Source organism: Natator depressus, chromosome 15 (assembly GCF_965152275.1).
Source record: "Natator depressus isolate rNatDep1 chromosome 15, rNatDep2.hap1, whole genome shotgun sequence".
Taxonomy (NCBI): domain Eukaryota; kingdom Metazoa; phylum Chordata; order Testudines; family Cheloniidae; genus Natator; species Natator depressus.
Genome location: NC_134248.1, coordinates 9412448 through 9435454, shown reverse-complemented (window position 1 = coordinate 9435454; position 23007 = coordinate 9412448). Strand labels below are relative to the sequence as shown.

Below are 23007 nucleotides of genomic sequence, written 5' to 3'. Positions count from 1 at the left end.
GTGCGAGCAGCGGCCGGCCGTGCCCCGAGCCGCCGCCCGCGGGGCTGAGCGAGGGTAGCCCCGGGCTGCTCGGGGCGGGGGCGGGGGCGGGGGGCAGGAGCCGGCGGGCCCCGCCACCGAGCCGGGCGGGGGCCGGCGCTGCCCCGCCGTGTGCGGGCCGGGCCGCCTGGAGCGCCCCGGGCTGAGCCCCGGGCAGGCACCGGCGTAGCTCCAGTGCCCAGCCCCGGGCCCGCCGAGCCGGCCGGGACGTGCGCGTCGCTACCCCCCCGCCGCGTGGGAAGTCACGGGGGCCCCGCGGCGTGTTTGCTCTGCGCTCCCGCTGCCCGGGGCGGGCTGCCCGGGAAGGCACGTGTGGCGCCTGGGTGCGGGGCGGTACGCGGCCCCTCTCTCGGCGCTGTCACCGCCTGGCGCGGCCGGAGGGGAAGAGTGCCGTCCGAAGAAACGGCTCCGGAAACGTTAAAGGAAACCACCGTCAGACGCTCGTCCCTGCTGCTCTGGGGTGGTGGAGCGTGGTCCCCCGGGCCAGCTCTTTGGGCCAGCTCTTGTCCCTGGCAGGCTGGATGATGAAGTAGTGACGGCGAGGAAAGGAATACAGCAGGTAGGGGAGGTTAGCTGTGTGTTAAAATCCAAAGCCGAGGATTACGGAGGTCCCATTCTTAAGGACGAAGAATTGTGTTGTGGATGAGCGATGGGACTGGGGATCAGGAGATCTGGGTCCAGGCTGTGACACTGTCTAGGCTGCTGCGTGACCTTAAGGAAGTTGTTTGTGTCTCAGTTTCCACGTATGTTTAACGAGACAAATATCTGTTTCTCAGGGGTGTTGTGAAGACTAATTCTTCGTCTTTTGTAAAATAGCTTAAGATCTATAAAAGACTGATGCTTTAGAAATTCTCTCTCTCTCTTATATATGGACTACCAAATAAATATATATATTTCAGAATGGTAGTGCACAAAGAAGCATTCACTTGGCTTTTAACTTAGCCTTTTTATTGTGTACGTTGACAGGGTGGAAGTACCAGTCACTGCTGGTACTAAAAGAAAAGTGTTATGGGGAGAAAGGGCTCTTAAAGAATAACCCCCTTCTCCCCCCCCCCCCCACTGTCAAATCCAATGTAACTTTAGATATAGTGTCTTTGCAGAAGGTGTATTCTCCAGTATGCTGTGGAGTTAAGTAATATAGTTAGGGTTAAACAGTAACCGAGAAGGATAGAAATTAAATAGCAAAACCAAGGGAGATAATCTGTGTGTTTTCAGCTGAGATTTGAGGAGATGAGAGGCAGTGAAGCAGAGATACAGGAAAGCTATGCAGTACACAGTCTTGTACAATTCAGAAAGTTACTGTTGCATATCCTTCTCAGCTGGTTCTCTGCCTCAGTGATATCACGTTTTGGTAATAGGTAGCAGCAGCTCTGTAGCTTTTCAGACATAACAGCTTTCTGGTGCTGACCACATCTGAAGTGACAGAATTTTGTTTGTATTTTTCTTAACAAAACAAAGCATCTTCCAGTATCCACAGATCAAAAAATAATCAACAGCATTTAGGGTTTGTTACAAAATTTGGTCAAAAGTCCATATTTCTAGACAACCCCACCACCACCACACTAATTTCAGTGACAGAAAACACTGCAGAACCTTGCTTACCTAGTCTTCAGGGACACCTGAAAGTATTAGGTAATTGGGATAGTTGACTTAACAGATTTTGAGTTGTGTACGCATGGTTTCTTAATCTGTGTGTAGCCTTCCAAACTTCCTGGCCAGATACCATGCTTACGCACCTATAGACATATACTTGCATACCAACTTTCTTATTAAAAGAACCCTGATCACTGCCCAGAGATATCACCTAGCCTTGAGGAAGTTGTGGAGCTTTTGCAGGACTTCAGCATGTCGGTCTTTATATGGTGAACTGTCCTCAGCTCATATGTCTTGCTCAGAAACTCCACAGATGGGGTTATTTCAAGTGGAAGAGAAGATGCCTGAGGTGGAAAGTGTGGGTGAAGAACTGGAGCAGCTGTGGGGGAAACAATTAACTAAGTTATGCTTACCTGAAAACTGAGGTCATGACCAAGTTTTGGATAAAGGAAGTTCAGATTGTGAAGGTTTTACTTTATATTAAATATTTCCATGTGTTGTTGCTAAACTATCATTTAGCAACAACTTTATATTACAAATATTGACCTAATGAAATTCAAGACAAGGCGGGGAGCTTCATTGTCCTACTAGTTGTCTTTGAATGGAATAGAAATTAAGTACACTTCATTAAATGAAATCTTAAATCTTCCCTCTGTGAGAGAAGGAAGAAAAGTTCAGAAAGCTTTTAATGTAACTGCTGCTGACTAAACTAGCATAACTAGTGGTGGTTGCATGGGTGTGAGGATGAGGGGAAGCAACAGGGAGGGAACCATATGTTCTGCAGGCGGATACTAGCTCTTTGGTATTGGGTGGAATATGGAGGAATAATTGAATTTAGGGTTCTGTGTTGCAGTTGTTTTATGTGAAATTGCCTTTGAAATCATTTGGAGATTTTCGTGTGGCATAACTGCAGAACCTGGTCCTATTTAGGAAAGGTTGCACTTTTTAAAAAGTTTTCAGAGTAGCAGCCATGTTAGTTTGTATCCACAAAAAGAACAGGAGTACTTGTGGTACCTTAGAGACTAACCAATTTATTAGAGCATAAGCTTTTGTGGGCTACAGCCCACTTAATCAGATGCATGGAATGGAACATATAGTAAGAAGTGTGTGTGTGTGTGTGTGTGTGTATACATACAGATAAGTTTCAGAGTAACAGCCGTGTTAGTCTGTATTCGCAAAAAGAAAAGGAGTACTTGTGGCACCTTAGAGACTAACCAATTTATTTGAGCATGAGCTTTCGTGAGCTACAGCTCACTTCATCGGATGAATCCGATGAAGTGAGCTGTAGCTCACGAAAGCTCATGCTCAAATAAATTGGTTAGTCTCTAAGGTGCCACAAGTACTCCTTTTCTTTATACAGATAAGTTGGAAGTTGCCATACAAACTGTGAGAGGCAAATTAGTTAAGATGAGCTATAATCAGCAGGAGAAAAAAACTTTTGTAGTGATAATCAAGATGGCCCATTTAGACAGTTGACAAGAAGGTGTGAGGATACTTAATTTAGGGAAATAGATTCAATATGTGTAATGACCCAGCCACTCCCGTCTCTATTCAAACCCAAGTTAATGGTATCTAGTTTGCATATTAATTCAGAGGACAACTACATTTTGCTTGCTGTCAGGCATACCACTTGGCGTTACCGTTCTCTTTATAGTAGTCTCTGCATACACATAGCTGATTCTACTTGAGGCTTTATCAGTTGCAATTAAGCTTCTAAACAACCCTGACGGGTACAATGAGTATGAGCTCAATTTTACAGATAAGGAAATTGAGGTATAGAGAGATTAAGTGCCCAGCCCAAGAATCAGTGGTGGAGTTGTTAATGGAACCCAGTTTTACATCTAAACCGCCTTCTTCCTCTCCTCTTGTTTCTCTCTCAAACTTTTTTTTTTATCTGTGGTAGCCAGTTGATACACTACTCTGAAAACTCAGTAACTTAATACAGAAATCATTTGAGATTGGTAGGCAGGAATATTTGTTTAGAGTTTTTTCTTTTTAGACTAAAATCATTTACTAGGTTTCTGGTCCTTCACACTGCTTGGTGTAGCATACACATGGAACAATGCTAGGAGCTTCAGTGAACCGTTCATATTTGCATTACTGTTGTCTTCATATTTGTGAATTGTTCTACAAATCAAATATGTAATTTCCTGTGGGGCTCAGTCCTAAGAGAGGTTTCAGAGTAGCAGCCGTGTTAGTCTGTATTTGCAAAAAGAAAAGGAGACTAAGGAAAAGGAGACTAACCAATTTATTTGAGCATAAGCTTTCGTGAGCTACAGCTCACTTCATCGGATGAGAAACTCACCTCCTTCTCAGCATCAGGATCTTAGTGCACAAAATAGCTCTCATGTGGCTGTCCACTTAGACAGAATATGGCAATTCCTGTTCATTACATCTCCGTGGTATTGTGAGTTAAAGGGACACGGCCAAGGTAAATATCTTTTTAAAAAGAGCTATTTTTCTTTACCTGAGTTATAAATAAGCATCCTCTCTTCTTAAAAAAAGAAAGATGGTTAATAATCTAATTTACTTTTCATTATGTGGCAGTGGCTGGAAGGTCCTATAAGGGAGCTTTGCTTGATACCCCCTCTTGTAGCTAATTAGCTGCCTTCCAGGTGGTGAGATAAGTCCAGCAAGCAGCACAGTTGGTTGTGAGATCTACAGGGAGCAAGTAGGCTCCTGTGGGAGTCCCTAGGTCAGGGGAAAGACACTTGTTTACATGTGGCTCCCAGGCAGATGGCCTGGTGTGTGAGACCTGTGGGAACTATAGAAGTTATTGCAGGAGATCCTGGGTCAGAGGAAAGGGCATGTTTCATATGTGAAATTTATGAAAAACTCTTATTTGGAGAAATAAAACTCAGGCCCTGGAGGAAGGGATCAAAATCATGTGGCTGTTTAGTGCTCTTGGATGCATTAGCTAGTGAGTTAGCACAAAGAAAAGGAGTACTTGTGGCACCTTAGAGACTAACAAATTTATTTGAGCATAAGCTTTCGTGAGCTGTTGATGAAGTGAGCTCTAGCTCAAAAAAGCTTACACTCAAATAAATTTGTTAGTCTCTAAGGTGCCACAAGTACTCCTTTTCTTTTTGCGAATACAGACTAACACGGCTGTTACTCTAAAACCTGAGTTAGCACACTAGGTGACAATAGGCTGTTGGCTTACTTTTTACATTTCTGGTTATGTGTACCATGAAAATAGACTACTGGGTTCCCCTGCTTCCAAAAAGTGTTTGGGATGCGGAGACTACAGGGGGATGATTTGTTTTAAAAACCTATTTCTATTTGATTTTAATTTAACAGAAATACATTATTAGTTTTAAATGTTTTATAAGTTTACTTTCATAGAAACTAAATTTGGGGCAAATTTGATCCAGTGATAGCCTACAAAGGGAGAACTACAGTATCCATTATACACTTATATAATTCAGAAGGTCCAAAACTTGCCAATAAGATTTGTAGTAGTTGAGTAAAAGTGAAAGTTAAATATATAAGATACTCGGGAAGTAGGGATTTTATGTAACCAAATTTCAGATGCTTCCTTGGCCTTTCTAATGGGCATATATATAATTTTTTTTTAAAAAAAAAACCTTATAAAAAAACTACCAGCAAGAAAAGATTTTATTTTGCACTGTAACATTTTCAAATGACTTCTTTATTTAAAGGCCATCGATTAAAACAGAATGAATTGGTTGCTTTTGGCTCAGTGCTGGGTGATAACAATTGTTAAATTGTCCCGTATGTCTGTTTGCTAATTAGTTTTTTGCAAGGTATTACAGTGTGCAATCCCCAAAAGTCTTTTTATCACAGACAAATTATTCCAGAAGAATTGTTTTAATTTACTAGGTAAAACGTGTCAAAATACAGTATTGATAAATCTACAGACCTATAGTCACCTGGGTGTAAAAATAAACCCACCCCCATCCCATTATATTCTTCTTCAGGGTATGCACTTTTTGCCTTACATTTTAATAATCTGCCAAAAGATGCACTTCGGGAGCAGCCAAAGCACAGCTCGTGAAGTTCTACAGTATAGTCCTCCGCACTTAAATCAGGATGGAGTATTGCATGCTGGGAACTACTCTCTGTGAGCCGCAGATCCTTATTAAAAATGAGGATAGCTGCAGTTGGCTCTAATGCCTACTAATTGGGTGTGGCCCTCAAGCTCCTGACAAATTCTCAATGTGTCCTTCAGTCGATCAGTGTTTGCCTCTGAGCTTGTCTACACTTAAAATGCTTCAGCAGCACAGCTGCACCGTTGTAGGGATTCGGTGTAGATGTTACCTATGTTGGTGGAAGGGGTTTTCCTGTTGGCACAGGTAATCCACCTTCCTGAGAGGTGGTAGCTAGGCCAACAGAAGAATTCTTCTGTTGACCTAGTGCTGTCTACCACCAGGCTAGGTCAGAATAGCTATATCTCTCGGGGGGTGGGGAGGTCACACCCCTTGAAGAGACAGCTATGCCAATGTAAAATCCTAATGCAGACCAGGCCTCTGTTATCGTTCGCTAAGATACTGGCACAGCTCTTACTGAGAGCTAGTTTACGCTAGTATCTCTACAGGAGCGCAACTTCACTGATGCGGCTGCTGAAGATGCTGTAAACTGACTGGGGAGAGCTCTCCCATTGACTTAATTATTCCACCTCCGCGGGAGGTGATAACTATGTTGGCGGGAGAAGCTCCACACTGTCTACACCGGTGTATAGGTTGGTGTAATTTATGTCACTCAGAGGTGTGGATTATTCACAACCCAGAGTGATGTAAGTTATACCGAAGTAAGTGGTAGTGTAGACAAGCCCTGCGTCTTTTTTTTTTAAACCTCATTTCACACCATTAATTTTGGGCAAAGAATATTACTGTTAAAGCGTGAACTGTAAACATCTGCCATATGTCTCGTTTTTACTTCCTCATTGTGTGTGTGGCAGGAGAAGAACAGCTTTTGCTTTCAGGATGAGGATGCCATGATTATTGCTTTGACCTTTGATCCTGTGTTGGGGTGGGGTGTTTGTTTTTTAAGATGGGGTAGAGCGTTTCTGAGCTTGAGAGTTCTTCCTGCTTTATCAGAGAGAGATGAGTTAAAATATTAGTGTGATTAGTCTTGTAGCTGGGCTATCCTTTTCGATTCTCCCTCCATGTCAGGAAGTGGTTAGTTATTTGACTTGTAGAGGTAGGAAAATAGCAGGTTTAATACAGAGCTTACACAACAAGTTTGTCTGACTTGTTAATAACATAAGCACTTTATGCTATTGAAGAGGTAATAGCTTGATGTTGATGGATTACTTTTTCCCCCACCCTTTCTGTTTCTATGGTTAAAATGGATCCTGGTTTCATTCAACTTTAGTGGAACCAATAACTGTGTGCGAACATGCAGTTGCATACCTTACTCCTTACCCAAAAATCCATTTGTAGCCAAAGGAATTGTCATATTTTGTTCACTATATTGACTTCAGGTCTGTCTTTTCTACACAGCAGTAGTAGAGTTGGCCACAAATCGGTCATCCAGGCTTAATAAAGCAACGTTAAAGAAAGTGTAGGTCATCCAGAAAAATTTACCTTTGGAGGCTGAATGGCTTTAGTACTTGGGATACCGAAGTTAACTTTGACGTGCAGTCCTTGTACCTCGTGCTGTAATTGCATCTTGCTTCACGTCTCCCAGTAGAGTTGGATTGTAGAACAAGTAATGCCTTGAAGGTAAGGATGTTGATTTCATTGGGTGGCATTCTTAATTCTGAATCGGTCTGACCAAAATTGATACAGTGCAAGAGGGCCACTGTGCTGTTGGATGTGCATCTTTGGGAAGAGAGATGTAAAACTGCTTGTGGTCTTTAAAAATCTCGTAACACTTTTCATAAGAGTAGAGGTCTTAAGTCCAGAGTCGTGGCCAAATTCTAGCGAAGGGAATTACATTCTGCCTACATAAATTCCCCATCAGCTTCAGATGCATATGGTTTTTTTGCTACCACTTCTCCAAGTATTTTATAGAGGTAGGCAGCTGCCATGTTCCACCCCAGAGCGGCTGCATTTCAGCACATGTTGGAGTGAGCCTCATATATAGTGTGTACATGTTCAAGTGTGTAAAGTACTTGTGGCTGAAAGGTGTTATATAAGTGCCAGACATTATCAGTATGCTCATAGAATGTCTTTTTTAATTACATAAAGAGTACTTGAAATAGAAGAACATACACCTGATATTTTGTGTGTAGTGTTTCTGATTCTCTTGGAGAGATGGATATACTATGCTGACCTTTTTAGATTAAATCATTTTCTTCTAAATAAAAGTGATACGTAATCCGATCACTGAGAATCTGGCAGATATAATTCAGGAGGCTTATTTGGGGGCTGCCCCGATCGTTTCTAGTGCTTTTTAAGCTAGATTGATTAGAACATAGTCACTGATGATTCATGTTGTTTTTTCTTCCCTGTAATGGAATATATGCTAGTATGTAGCATATGGTACTGCTGAACAATGTTAAAAACACAGAGCCCTGATTTGATGTTATACAGTGAAATGGAATTTGGGTTTTTTAGCCTGGGCTTAAGATGAAAACTTTAGTAGATTCTTTGCTGCTGGTCTGTGTATCAGATACAGTACATTCTGGTAGCAAATTCTGCATATGGCTGTTTCCATTTCAGGGAGCTTTTTCCCATTACTTACTTGCATGTGTTTCAGAGTAGCAGCCGTGTTAGTCTGTATCCACAAAAAGAACAGGAGTACTTGTGGCACCTTAGAGACTAACAAATTTATTTGAGCATAAGCTTTCATGGTCTACAGCCCACTTCATCAGATGCTTATGCTCAAATAAATTTGTTAGTCTCTAAGGTGCCACAAGTACTCCTGTTTTTACTTGTATATGTGAAGGTTTTTTTTTAATGTGCGGTTCCTAGCAAAATGGGGCCCTAGTCCATGACCGGAGCTCGTAGGTGCTACTGCAAGACAAATACTTATTCACCATTGTGTCTTGATTTAAATCAATTATAATCTTGTTTTGCATTTATAGTTTATTTTCCTGAAGAGAGTTTGATTCTCATTGATTGCAAATCACCATGTTTTAATGGTTACCAACTACATGGAGCCTTTACTCTGAATTTGGTATGTCTGTTTGCTCACCGGAAGGATATATCAGATGTAGATTTATTTAAGTGGTTACATAGCTTAACGTACACTTATTCAGATTCTAAATGTTTATATATTTTTAATATGGTAGAAAATGATACATTTATCATTTACTAGAACAGTGGTTTTCAACCTGTGATTCGCAGACCCTGGGGGGTCTTCATACTATGCCTAAGATATCCAAAGGGGTCCGCCCTTCATTCAAAATTTTGTAGGGATCTGCAAATGAAAAAAAGATTATTTTGCTCATGATTTTGTCAAGCTGCATTTGGATGGAAATTGGAATTCAGTTAAAATGCACAAAAGCAATTTAAATCTTTCTTAAATAAAATTACATTAAATGTGCAGGATGTATAACAAAAGTTTGTCAGAACATGTTACGTTTAAAAATGATTTACTAACAAAGGAAGTATTATCTGTAGTTAGTGAAATGATTTGTTTCTGGTCACCATGTTCTTCAAGTTTCAGAGTAGCAGCCGTGTTAGTCTGTATTCACAAAAAGAAAAGGAGGACTTGTGGCACCTGAGAGACTAACCAATTTATTTGAGCATAAGCTTTTGTGAGCTACAGTTCACTTCATCGGATGCATACGGTGGAAAATACAGATGTTTGTTTTTATACACACAAATCATGAAAAAATGGGTGTTTATCACTACAAAAGGTTTTCTCTCCCCCCACCCCACTCTCCTGCTGGTAATAGCTTATGTAAAGTGATCACTCTCCTTACAACACGGCTGTTACTCTGAAATTTATTTGAGCATAAGCTTTCGTGAGCTACAGCTCACTTCATCAGATGCATTCAGTGGAAAATACAGTGGGGAGATCTATATACATAGAGAACATGAAACAGTGGGTGTCACCGTACACACTGTAACGAGAGTGGTCACTTAAGGTGAGCTATTACCAGTAGGAGAGTGGGGGAGGGGGACCTTTTTGTAGTGATCAAGGTGGGCCATTTCCAGCAGTTGACAAAACGTCTGAGGAACGGTACTTAGCCAGTAACTTCCACCAGTTCAGCAGGAGAGTGAGTTTGTGTGGGGGGGGGGGTGGAGGTGGGGGGGGTGAGAAAACCTGGATTTGTGTTGGAAATGGCCCACCTTGATTATCATACACATTGTAAGGAGAGTGATCACTTTAGATAAGCTATTACCAGCAGGAGACTGGGGTGGGAGGAGGTATTTTTTCATGCTTTGTGTGTATATAATAAGATCTTCTAAACTTTCCACAGTATGCATCCGATGAAGTGAGCTGTAGCTCACGAAAGCTTATGCTCAAATAAATTGGTTAGTCTCTAAGGTGCCACAAGTACTCCTTTTCTTTTTCCCTTTCTTTAAAACTTTGGCAAGGAACACATACTGTTTGAATATTACTTTATTTAATGTAAATTACCTTAATAGATTGTACCAAATTTAGGCCTTAACATTGATTGTCATCATTACATGTTTAATTTTAAATAAGTTTGTTTATTAAACAAAAAAGGAATTTAATTTAAATAAAAATTAGGGCTGTCGATTAATTGCAGTTAGCTCACGCGATTAACTCAAATTAATCTCAATAAAAAGATTTTAATCACAGTTTTAATCGGACTGTTAAACAAGAGAATACCAATTGAAATTCCTGAAATATTTTGGATGTTTTTCTACATTTTCATATATACTGTAATTACAAATGTTTGCCCTGTAAAAATGATAGAAGAAATAGTATTTTTCAATTCACCTCATACAAGTACTGTATCTTTGACCTGAAAGTGCAACTTACAAATGTAAATTTTTTTTGTTACATAACTGCACTCTAAAACAAAACAATGTAAAACATCAGAGGCTATAAGTCCACTCAGTCCTACTTCTTCAGCCAATCGCTAAGACAAACAAATTTGTTTACATTTTCAGGAGATAATGCTGCCCTCTTCTTATTTACAATGTCACCAGAAAGTGAGAACAGGCATTTGCATGGCACTTTTGTAGCCAGCATTGCAAGGTATTTATGTGCCAGATATGCTAAACATTCGTATGTCCCTTCATGCTTCAGCCACCATTCCAGAGGACATCGTTCCATGCTGAAGACGCTCGTTAAAAAAATAATGCGTTAATTAAATTGTGATTAAAGCCCTTAGGGGAGAATTGGACGTCTCCTGCTCTGTTTTACCCACATTCTGCCGTATATTTCGTGTTATGGCAGTCTCGGATGATGACCCAATACACGTTTTTGTTCATTTTAAGAACACTTTTGTTGCAGATTTGACAAAATGCAAAGAAGGTAACAATGTGAGATTTGTAGAAATAACTGCAGCACTCGACCCAAGATTTAAGAATCTGAAGTGCCTTCCAAAAACTGAGAGGGACGAGGTAGGGAGCATGCTTTCAGAAGTCTTAAAAGAGGAACGCTCTGATGTGGAAACTACAGAACCCAAACCACCAAAAAAGAAAATCAACCTGCTTCTGGTGGCATCTGACTCAGATAATGAAAATGAACGTGCATCAGTTCGCACTGCTTTGGATGGTTTTTGAGCAGAACCAGTCACCAACATGGACATGTGTCCCCTGGAATGGTGGTTGAAGCGTGCGCATCTGACAAGTAAATATCTTGCAACACCGGCTACAACAATGCCAGGAGAATGCCTGTTCTCACTTTCAGGTGACATTGTAAACAAGAAGTGGGCAGCATTATCTCCTGTAAATGTAAACAAACTTGTTTGTCTGAGCGATTGGCTGAACAACAAGTAGGACTGAGTGGACTAGCAAGCTCTAAAATTTTACATTGTTTTATTTTTGAATGCAGTATTTTTGTGATTAATTCTAAGTTCAACTTTCATGATAGAGATTGCATTACAGTACTTGTATTAGGTGAATTGAAAAATACTATTTCTTTTGTATTTTTACAGTTCAAACACTTGTAATCAAAAATAAATATAAAGTGAGCACCGTGCACTTGGTATTCTGTGTTGTAGTTGAAATCAATTATATTTGAAAATGTAGAAAACCACCAAAAAGATTTAAATAAATGGTATTCTGTTTTGCCAGTGAAGATGTGCCCTAAATTGTTAGCATCTAATGGATATGGATGTTTAGCCTCCATATGAGATCAATTTGGTGGGTCATAGGGCTGGTCTAACTACTGCTTAAGTCGATGTAACTTACGTCGCTCAGGGGTGCAAAAAAGACATCTTCCTGTAGACTTGCCCTTAGTTCTACCTCCCATGTCACAAACTCGCCACTATACTTTCCCTTACACTATAAGATCTCAGAGGGTTGAAACTGTCTTAATATGTTTGTACAGTGCCTAGCACAATGAGGCCCAATGAGGCCCTAATCTCAGTTGGATCTTCTAACAAAGTCTCTAGCAGCAGGGGCCAGAATTGCCTTACTCACTATAAAACTGGGTATTGGCAATGCTGAGAGATCATTCCACTATGTAAAAGGGTTGGGGAGAGGTTTTTGTATTATAACCAATGATTGTGACTCCCCACCGCACCAAATTAAACTGGGTATAATACAGTGACTTAGGGCTTGTCTACATGACCCCCTGGTTTGGACTATGAAGGCATGAATTGCAGCTGATGTTGGTGTGCTGCGCCAGGACTGTTCCGTGTGATTGCAGCAGGCATAAACTAAAAGGTACCTTGGTCACATTAATGCAGTATTGTTTGAAGAGGAGTTAATTAACATGAACTAGGGCTATGTCTACACTACCACGGTAAGGGAATAACCATAGCTGGAGTCGACATACCTTAGGTCAAATTACCGCGGGGGGTCAACGGGAGGAAATCTCCCGTCAACTTACCTTACTCTTCCCGTCATGTGGGGTAGAGTACAGGGGTCGACTGGAGAGCAATCTGCAGTCGATTTGGCCGGTCTTTACTAGACCCACTAAATCAACTGCTGGTGGATCGATCTCAGAGCGTCGATCCTTGCTGTAGCGTAGACCTGCCCTAGGTACCTTTTTAGTTCTTGCTAGCAGCTGTGACAAAATTCCTCCCCTGCCTTGGTGGGTCCTGCGCTTATGGGTTGGGAGGAAGCGCTTATGGGCGGATTTGCTCGCCTCAGAGGTTCACGGCTGCCCCCAGTTTGGCCGCTTTCGTGCCTCAAATCTGCCATTCACTCAGTTAGCCTCGTCACTGGCCAGCATGGGGAAAGGAAGAAGAACAATCACTGCAGTCTCTGTTGATCCACCTAGTGGATTGGGGAACAGGCCAGCAGTGCTGACCGAAGTCACCAGGGTCCCTTTTCGACTGGGTATTCCGGTCGAAAACCAGACACCTGGTAACCCTACCTGCTACCAGTTGCACAGCTTGCATCAGCCCTAGGGTTGCAAGATGACACTTGCTCTGTTTATGCTTAAGGTCAGCTCTGTTTGCACACATAGGTTTCAGGAAGTAGTGTATTCAAATCCCATTGATAAAACCAGATCTTTGTAAAGAGAGTCCTATGGCTAATAATGATAGCACTGGAATCCAGGAGAGCTACATTCTGTGCCTGCCTCTGCCATAGATCAGCTCTGTGCTGGCTTTCTGTCTCCCTTTCCTCCATCTGTAAAAGGGGATAAAACATGCCTAAAACATGTCTACCTCACAGGATGTGGAAGCCTAAATACTATTGATAAAATACCTTAAGATCCTTGGATAGAAGGTGCAACAGGAATACACAAGGTGCTATATGATGATGAAGGCACAAATAGTGGTAAAACAGGTTAAGCCTTGGTTATCCTTATTTTTTTTAACAAATGGGTTAATGCTGGGATGAAAACTCTTTGGGGCTTTCCCTTTCAGTTACCCTGGGTTGATGCAGGCATACTGCTGTAGTACTGGAGTTTGCAGCAGTGTGGAGAACTAAAGCATATGCATTAGATTTTGGTGTGTTTCTCAGCAAGCCTTGAGCTCTTTATTTCTGTTTCACAGCTGGTTTTGCATGCAGGTCATGTTCTAGCCTTCTCCGGGAATTTTGGCAACTTAGCGCGGTGATGGTTACGGTCTGCCACTAGTGAACCCTTAACACCTCCAGGCCAACAATACTATGCACCCACTCAGGATCTATTTAAATGTTGTTTTGACCAATCGGATTTATTTCCACATTGTCAGTGGTGCACAGCGTTAAAACTCTTTACACAGGAAACTAAAATGCCAGCATACAATATCAAATAAATAAATCAAGTGAAGCAACCCCTCCAGTGTGTGACAGACTCCAAACTCAAGCTCCCTTTTTTTCTTTGATGTACTTGTTTTGAAAATTTTCCTGTCGCACGCTATATAGAGGTGTATTTTGTTGTTCAGGTAAACACATTTCTTAGAATCCAGTGTTGCCAGCCTGTAGTAGTCAAAAATTATGACTCAGCCCCCCCCCCCCCATCATAGTACAGCCTGAAAAATTATAAGATTTTTAAAAAATACATGTTGGATTATTTTTATTTGCCCTTTTCAGGTTTTTGAGCCTTCTGGTTTCACATTTTCCATTTTTTCTATGTAAGTAGGAGGGCTGGAAAGTAGCATACCATATTTTTAAACTGCTCATATTCTGATGTCATCACCTGATTCCAGGAGTTGGGGACACCAAGTACTGTGAGAGTTGTGATTCATCATGTGAAATGGCAACCCAAGTAAATTAGTTTATCTTTATGCTGTTTCTTAGCTTTTTGCACTCCATTCAGCTTAGTTTAATGAGAGTAAACCAGCCAGTTTCACTTTCCATTTCTCATGCATTAGCTCAGTGCTTCAGCATTTGGGTTGTGAACACTTCAGGGGAAGGTTTAAATCCACACAAAAATCTGTTAATTGAAAATTCCAAACAAACATTTGTTAGGTTTTGAAAACCTTTGCTCCAGAATCAAATTTTGAGGCTTTAGCTATCTTACATAAAAAGAACAGGAGTACTTGTGGCACCTTAGAGACTAACAAATTTATTAGAGCATAAGCTTTCGTGGGCTACAGCCCACTTCATCGGATGCATAGAATGGAACATATAGTAAGAAGATATATATATATATACACACACACACACACACACACACACACACACACGCACATATAGATACAGAGAAGGTGGAAGTTGACATACAGACTGTAAGAGGCTAATTAATTAAGGCTCGTTCACCTGCACATCTACCAATGTGATATATGCCATCATGTGCCAGCAATGCCCCTCTGCCATGTACATTGGCCAAACCGGACAGTCCCTACGCAAAAGAATAAATGGACACACATCTGACATCAGGAATCATAACATTCAAAAAACGGTAGAACACTTCAACCTCTCTGGCCACTCAGTAAAAGATTTAAGGGTGGCAATTTTGCAACAGCAAAGCTTCAAAAACAGACTCCAACGAGAAACTGCTAAGCTTGAATTAATATGCAAACTAGATACCATTAACTTGGGTTTGAATAGAGACTGGGGGTGGCTGGGTCATTACACACATTGAATCTATTTCCCTAAGTTAGGTATTGTCACACCTTCTATTCAGGTTTCAGAGTAGCAGCCATGTTAGTCTGTATCCGCAAAAAGAAAAGGAGGACTTGTGGCACCTTAGAGACTAACAAATTTATTTGAGCATAAGCTTTCGTGAGCTGTTGATGAAGTGAGCTCTAGCTCACAAAAGCTTATGCTCAAATAAATTTGTTAGTCTCTAAGGTGCCACAAGTCCTCCTGTTCTTTTTGTCTAAATAGGCCACCTTGATTATCACTACAAAAGTTTTTTTTTCTCCTGCTCATAATAGCTCATCTTAATTAATTAGCCTCTTACAGTTTGTATGGCAACTTCCACCTTCTCTGTATGTATATCTTCTTACTATATGTTCCATTCCATGCATCCGATGAAGTGGGCTGTAGCCCACAAAAGCTTATGCTCTAATAAATTTGTTAGTCTCTAAGGTGCCACAAGTCCTCCTGTTCTTTTTGTGGATACAGACTAACACGGCTGCTACTCAGAAACCTATCTTACATAGACCATTTTGAATTCCAGTGTAAAGCTACCAGCTGTACATCATAAACAATGAGACTGTTTTTGTAGAGATTGACAAATAGTTAAGTGTTAACAGCGTGCTTGGTGTACACCCCACACAGGAAGACATGTCCCTGCCCCAAGGAGCTTACGGTCTATATATTTGGATTGTGTCCTTTACAGGTTTGTTTTCACTTGTGTTGCAGAACATGAACCTCTGGTAATGACTGGGGAAGGACAGAAAGCAAACCAAACCAGTTTCATTTTATTTCAAGTCTTGCAGTATTTATTGTTTTTTTTTTCCTTAAAGCCCCAGATCTTGAGGCATGTGATTAGGTGAGAATCTCAGCTTTTACTATTACTTTCTGGCCCTCATAGTTGTGGAGCAAAGCTTAAAATGTGACCAGAGTGTAACCAAAAGGTGCAGAAAGAAGGCGACAAGAAACAGAGCCCCCGAAATGTTAAACTTTTAAAAAATCTTGTGATTTCTAAACTAATTGCAATTTTGGGAGGCCTGTCTCAGGATTTTGAACACTTTTTGGTTGGCAATACTGTAAAACATTTTCAGGCATTTCTAAGCACACTTGGCTTTCAAAGCCATCCAGAGAATTTATGTGGTGAGATGTGTAAAGTATAAAACACCTTTAATTAAAGAACATTTGGCTTCCAGTGGCAAAGCTTCCTCATCCAAAGAACATTTGCAGCTGTTGTCAGTGAACTTTTGTGGGTTAGAATCTCCAGGGTGTATACAGAGGAAGTTAGAAGACTTTCATATTTATGATCTCTGAAATTGACTTCCCGGTTGCCTTAATTTAAGCTGCTGGCTTCTTTGTTTAAGCTTATGAATGCTAAAGGACATGTAATAAAGTTTAACCGAACCACTGAATGTCGAGATGAAACATATGATTCTGTATCCTGCAATTTGTATTCCTGGAACTCGGATTATTTAGAAACAGGTCAGACGGTGTATGTGAAAAATTATCATTTATTTCTTTGGTGCCTGGCAGCAGGAACTTCTTGGTGCTGACCGCTAACGTAGCGGAACCACCAGTGCATGCTAGCTATGTTAGTAGAAGGGGGTGTAAAGGCAGAACGTACCTCCCACTGGCAAAGGATTAAATGAAAGAACTAAACTATTGCGCAATTTAGACTTAGTGCAACAGATGGCTTTCCTTCCCTCTCTTCCCTTTCTGTCACCAGTGGTCGTGTCCAGGTTGGACAGAGATGCTTTCATTAAGCCAGGGATTCAGAACCTGGTGTTCACACTTTGCCCAATTGAAAGCCGAGACTGAAAATTTGCCAGGAGCCCAAAGGCTCCATTTACTGCTAAATGAGGCAGATTTCAGTTACCCTTATCTTGAATAGTGAGGTGTGTCTTGTCTAGGCTTCAGGGCCCAGTGGGTGATGCTTCATTTTCCTCTGGATCAATGATCTATTACTTAGTAGGACCTATATTGTTCTTCTGTACTTATACTGCCCTCATCACCGTAGTATCTGAGCACCTTCCAGTACTACATAGTGTGTGACGGTATGTCATAATGACTCATTCTTTCTCATCCTGACCCAAGTAGGAGAGCTGTGTGTGTAGCGTTGTGGTGTTCTTTTTTATACATGCATACTGCTATCTGTGTGTGTTCAAGAAGGCAGATCAGAGAAGTACACCTTGCATTTGGAGTGGAAGGTTGTGAGGTTTGTGATAGTCTTTAGTTCCATGGTGAGTTTGTCCTGCTGTCTTGGACCAGTTCCTGAGAAAGCAGGCATCCTTGCTTTGCACCCCTGTGTTCTAGATGAGGGTGGGACCCCGCCATAATATTTTGATGCGTTGTCTTCCTTTGTATGCACATGTAGGTGCAGTTTGGCTTCAGGATATTCTGATCCTGCTTCAGAGACCTGAAATCTCAATGCACATGGCTTGTTATCACATCTGGTCAGCGGAGATAGTAGTATTCTGTGTAAGTAGAGCAGCTGAAGGAGGCTTGCCCAGCAAGCGTTTGTGTTAGGTAGAGTTTAAATACAACATCTGGGTAGCATAAAATAAACCCCACATATTTCACCCTTCCTGTTTTGTTTGATCAATTAAAATATCTTGAAATTAAAAGTAAAACTGGAGGTGAGTGAGTCTGAGTTTGACCCCTTGTTCCCAAAGGTTGATTTTTATGTCGCTCCTGGGGAGTGACTTGAAATTCTAGGCAGGACTTTGTGGCATGTAAGCACCAAGTTGAGCTTCTGATGTTGCAACGAAGAAGGAAGTGTGGGGGGGAGAAACGAAGCATTTCTGCCCAGCTACATAAGGTGGGAATTGCAGCTGGCTGGTTATTTTTAGCTCCTACAGTTATCTCATTGTGAGCGTGAATCTTTCTTTGTGGTCGAAGAGGCTTTGCACGGACGGGGCGGCTGCTGACTGCCCTTACAGGTTCTTTTCATACCGCCCTGATTTTGTTCATATAGTTTTCGATCCTGAGGCACTGAAAGCTTCCTGTGAGGTAGCAAGTGCTATTCCAAGAAACGTCACAGGAATATTCACCAAGGCAGAATTAACATTTTCCACTCATTAGGAGAATTGGATGTGATTTCTGTCTCCTCATTCTATGCAGGGACACACAACATTATGTGGTTTTGATACCCACATGGGTGCATAGAGAAGGTAAAAGGTAAAGGCACTGGTCTCCATCAGTTCCTGTTTGTTTCTCTCTTTGGCAGAGTGGCTTAAGACTTCTAGTTCATTTTAGTTGATTGCATGAGGAGAGACGCATAGAAAGTTTCCATTTTAAGTTCTGCAACATGAGAAATGCCCCTTCCAATATTGCTTTCACCAAAGTAGCTGAGCTTTCTGGAATCAGTCAGTCTGTTGCAATGTACTGGCCTAGAAAACTCCACAGTCTGATAACTTTTCCTCTGCTATCAGAACACTGACTGAATAAAATGTTCTAACCATTGTTTCAGGGTCATTAGTCTTGAAGAGGTATCACAGAAAATTTTGCAATTTTGAAAACACGGTGCAATTTATCTTTGTTCCCCAGAACTTGGGGGTGGGGTGGGAGGAAGGAGGCTTGTGTTTGTTACATTTTAGTAGCCATGAGCATTGTGGCAGCATTAGTAATCTCTTTTTTTTTTTTTCCAAACAAAACACCGTGTTTATGGAAAGATGCTCTGCAGATGGACTCCCTCTGTCCCCAGAATGGGTATAGCCCAGGCAGAACGCATACAGCATTGCAGCATGCTGGACCCCCGCTAGCGGGCCTCAGCCTGGACCTGCTGATGGTGAGAGGGTAGTTGTCTCATTGGCCTCTGCTGAGCCTGCCACGAGTGCACATTGTGGGGTTGGTTTTTGTGAGGGGGATACCTGCTCTTGGAAGGAGGATTGAAACCACCAACTCGCTTCACAAGGCCAGCGAACAGCTGTCAGACTAAAGGCTCCGAGCGTCTGCTGACCTGTCACAACAGCTTTTAAAACCGGTGATGCTCTGAACAGATAGGAAGCTGAAGGGCGGGGGCGAGGTTGTAGAAATGAAACACCAGTTTCATTTCAAAAATAAAAGAGTTGAATTAGAGGTGGCTTAAGATAAGCTTTTACTAAGCAATGAGGGGAACTGACTTGGCAGGAAAGGAAACCTGCCAGTTTGGGGTAATGGGCATATAGTCCCTGTCCACACTTGGGTTCAAACCGTGCTTTCTGAGCCAGTTTTTGTACTGTTTTAAATGTTCAGGCTGACTCCATTTGGCTGGCTGTGGAGGGGGCAAAACCACTGCTAAGCCAAGCCTGCTAACTTCTAGCCCAGAGCAGGGTTTCCTGTCAACACAACAAGTCTAGCGTGAGTAGCAGCAGTGCAAGTTCCCCCCGGCCATCCCATGCCAAAGTGCCTCCCCCGTCATCCTGACCTGGAGGGAGTCACCTGAACCAGAGAGGGTAGCTGATTCTCCACCGCCTAGTTAGTCTCTGATCTATTTTCCAAGGATGCCAACATGGGAGCAGACTAGTGCCAGTGATTAGTCGGTTTGGTTTTGATATCTTAGTGAGTTCTGCTAGGAAGTACGCTGAGGACCTGCAAGCTCACTTGAGGTGCTGTATGTCATTGAAAAGACATCATGGTGATAACTTTCAGTTACCGCTGACCTGGGCTGGTTTTGAATACAGATGAGATGAGAGACAATACTCAAGTACCAGTCTTTGGGTCTCTCTGAAACAAAGGCATTTTAAATGGTAGCTAAATCCCTTATCTGTTAGAAATCCATTTCACATTGCATTGACGGCAAACCCTGTTATATTTTACATCAGTCTTCTAATACTTCTGTTGAATACATCCAGTATCATTTATTTACAGAATTAAATCTACAAACTCTTCATTGTTGAACTAGAAATATTGAACCTATGTGATGGGTTTGTCTTAGCAGCTACAAAATGTATCTGCTCAATCCTAAAAATTATTGCAGTCAATTAAGAGTCTCCAACACCGGCAGCTGAATAGATTAAAAAAACAACAACCCAAAACCTCCAGACACAAACATGTCTAAAAACAAATAAGATCTATTTACAAGCTGGCATGTCTTGAGTGGTTCTTAAGTACTAGAAGACACGTATATGACTTATAGTTGAGTGGCATTTTGATAATGGCACAAGTTTTTGATTGGCACTTAAAATGTGCTTCAAATTAATTTGCATGCAGTTGTGTTCTTTATTCACACTGGTTATGCCATTCTAAAAGTTTGTGTGATGGGTATGCTGTGTCTGTCCCTGCTTTGGCAGATCTAGAACAATCTTCAGAAGAATACACTGGTTACTGTGCAAAGCCTATTGATTTTCTTCAACATTTGGCTGGTGTTTGCTGATGTTTGTTTTGACAGCTTCTCTCACTTGATATTAACGTGTGTGTTATGGCATGTGGATGATAGGATAGGAGGCATTCAGTTGCTAAGGTGATGGGTGCCAATAAATGAATTTAGATTGTGGCATTTGGAATGCTGTCACTTGAGCATAGTTTATTTAATCGGGGGGCGGGAGGGGTTTCATCTGTGCTCAATGCATTTGGCTGCCATTAGTGATTTGTGCTATATAAATTAATACAAATAAATTGTTACACATCTTAATTATGCTGCTGTGAAATAGCCCGCTGCTTTTACTTCCTATAGCGATTCTGTGGCGTTGGTCCCTCTCTGAAGACAAAAGGTCTTATAGCACTGTTCTCAGGCTGTGGCGAAGATCTCTCTCAGAATGTCAGACAATGTATTAACTCAAGTTTGGTAGACAAATATCGGCACTGGTTTAGTCATTAGAAGTCATTTCCTGCTCTGCTGACATAACCTTCCCTGGCCATATTTGCACTGTAGTCCGATGAGAGGCGCAGTCGGGAAAGTAACTGAAATACTTCCCTGATGGATTGTATTTTCTATTGGGCAACCTACCCTAAATTCTCAATTACTGAGGGACAATCTTCACTCATTGATATATTTGCTTTCCAAAACCAACACTCTGTATAACTTTTCATGCTCAAATAAAATTTAGTCCCCAAGGTGCCACAAGTACTCCTGTTCTTTTTGAGGATAAGACTAACACGGCTGCTACTCTGAAACTTTTCATGAGTGATGTACCCGAATTCTTGGATGCTAATATCTAAACTGTATGGTTAATTTTATTCACCTAATTTTGGGTTATTGCTGATTGTGTACTATATGCATCTTATGACTTTTAAAACAAACTTTTTATATTTGTGGATAATCTGAGCACTATACTCAGATGTACAGACACTCTTTTCTTAACCTGTGTATTATATAATTTTTTAACATTAGCTTTAGTAAAAATTTTAAATTCCATTAATGAATAATGCACACAGCCAGCAGCAGTTATTCCGTGTTGCTTACCATGCCCACCTTAGCCGTGTTCTAAAAATCTGTACATTTACCATGGTTTTTACTTTATATAGTACCTCTCACTAGGAAGAATCCAGAAATGCTTCTCAAACTATTTCCCTATTTTTCAATGGGAGCTTCAGATGCTCAGCACCACTGAAATGCAGCGAGCTCTGGGATCGGAGGGTGACAACAAACATGCACACTCCACAACTGGGCAACAGGGTGCAAACCTCTACTCTTGTTAAAATGCCATGGAATCAGTAATGTCCACCAGAATCCCACTGGAGTAGAAATTCTATGTATTAACCCTTCATAACTGAGATATTCGTTTAAAGCTCCACAATGGAATAAAGTCAGTGGTAATATTCAGTGATCAAGGAGGCATGAACAGTATATAATCCAAGGTGCTACTGATCTGGGCCTGGAGTGATTTTGTTTTAAGTACTCAATGGAGTTGCAAGATAAGCTTTTATTAACCTGCCTATTTTGCACATGTGAGGTAGTTAGTGCTACTATTTCATACTCTGTGGGGAATAGGGTTTTCAATCTACATATTGATGAGGATATTGTTGCTTGTGCTAGATTGCCTGCACTGGTACTTACTTGGAAGTCCTCTTCATCTCTGGAATAGCTCGAACCCACAGCAGCAGTGCAAGCTTTCTCATGCCTCCCCTTCAGAGTAACTCATCTCTGACCTGGAGGGCCCACGTCTAGGAGTGAGAGCAGATCAGTTCTCAGCTCTTTTCCTGACGCAGTTAGTAAGGGCGCAGTGTATGGAGGTGGCCTGTAGCATGAATACTGTCAACTGAGAATTAATTTAAGGCAACCAGCTCATTTCACATATGCCCCCTAATGTTTGTCCAACATGGGCTGAATTCAAATCAGTGACCTAAAGGGAAAGATTCAGTATGCCATCTCTTAAGAAATCAGGTTTTCCCCCAACAACCTCCAAAATCTCATAAGAATAGCCAGTGAGTCTTCAGCCTGGTGATGTATTATAATTGTCGGTTAGAGAGGTGACTTTTTATTGAAATTATTACACCAGTACAAGCCCTAGTAAGGATGCCGTGATACTGGTAGAAAGGGGCTTATATCAGTATAGCTTATTTCTGGAGGGGAAAGGGAATAAGATATGTCAGCATAAGCACTGCAATAATGGTAAAATTGCATCCACACTAAAGACATTGTAGTGCTTTAAATACTGTTCCAATTGAAATGGTACAATTTCAATGTGTAGGCAAGACCTTAGTTGAGAACTGGAACATAGAGCCATGTGGCTTGATGGGTTTCAAGTGAATGTAGCTGGGTTTTCGCAACACAGCTGTGGCCTGCTTGGTGTGTGGTTATCTAAAAAGAGAGGAGCCTTATTGGTCTCAATGGTGCCAGGATTCCAGAATCTCTGCCTCTTCTTCCTCCAGCTTGGAGACTTTGCTGCCTTCAGAAACACTGAGTCAAGCTGTGGTGGCCGGTGGCTGCTTGAAGCTTCCTCTG

The 23007-nt window shown here is 41.5% G+C and overlaps 1 protein-coding gene across 1 annotated transcript in view; it reads left to right on the top strand.

The window, feature by feature from the left end:
- Nucleotides 1–23007, top strand: part of TAOK3 (TAO kinase 3) — a 139257-nt gene that overhangs the window by 336 nt on the left and 115914 nt on the right. The window lies entirely within an intron of this gene.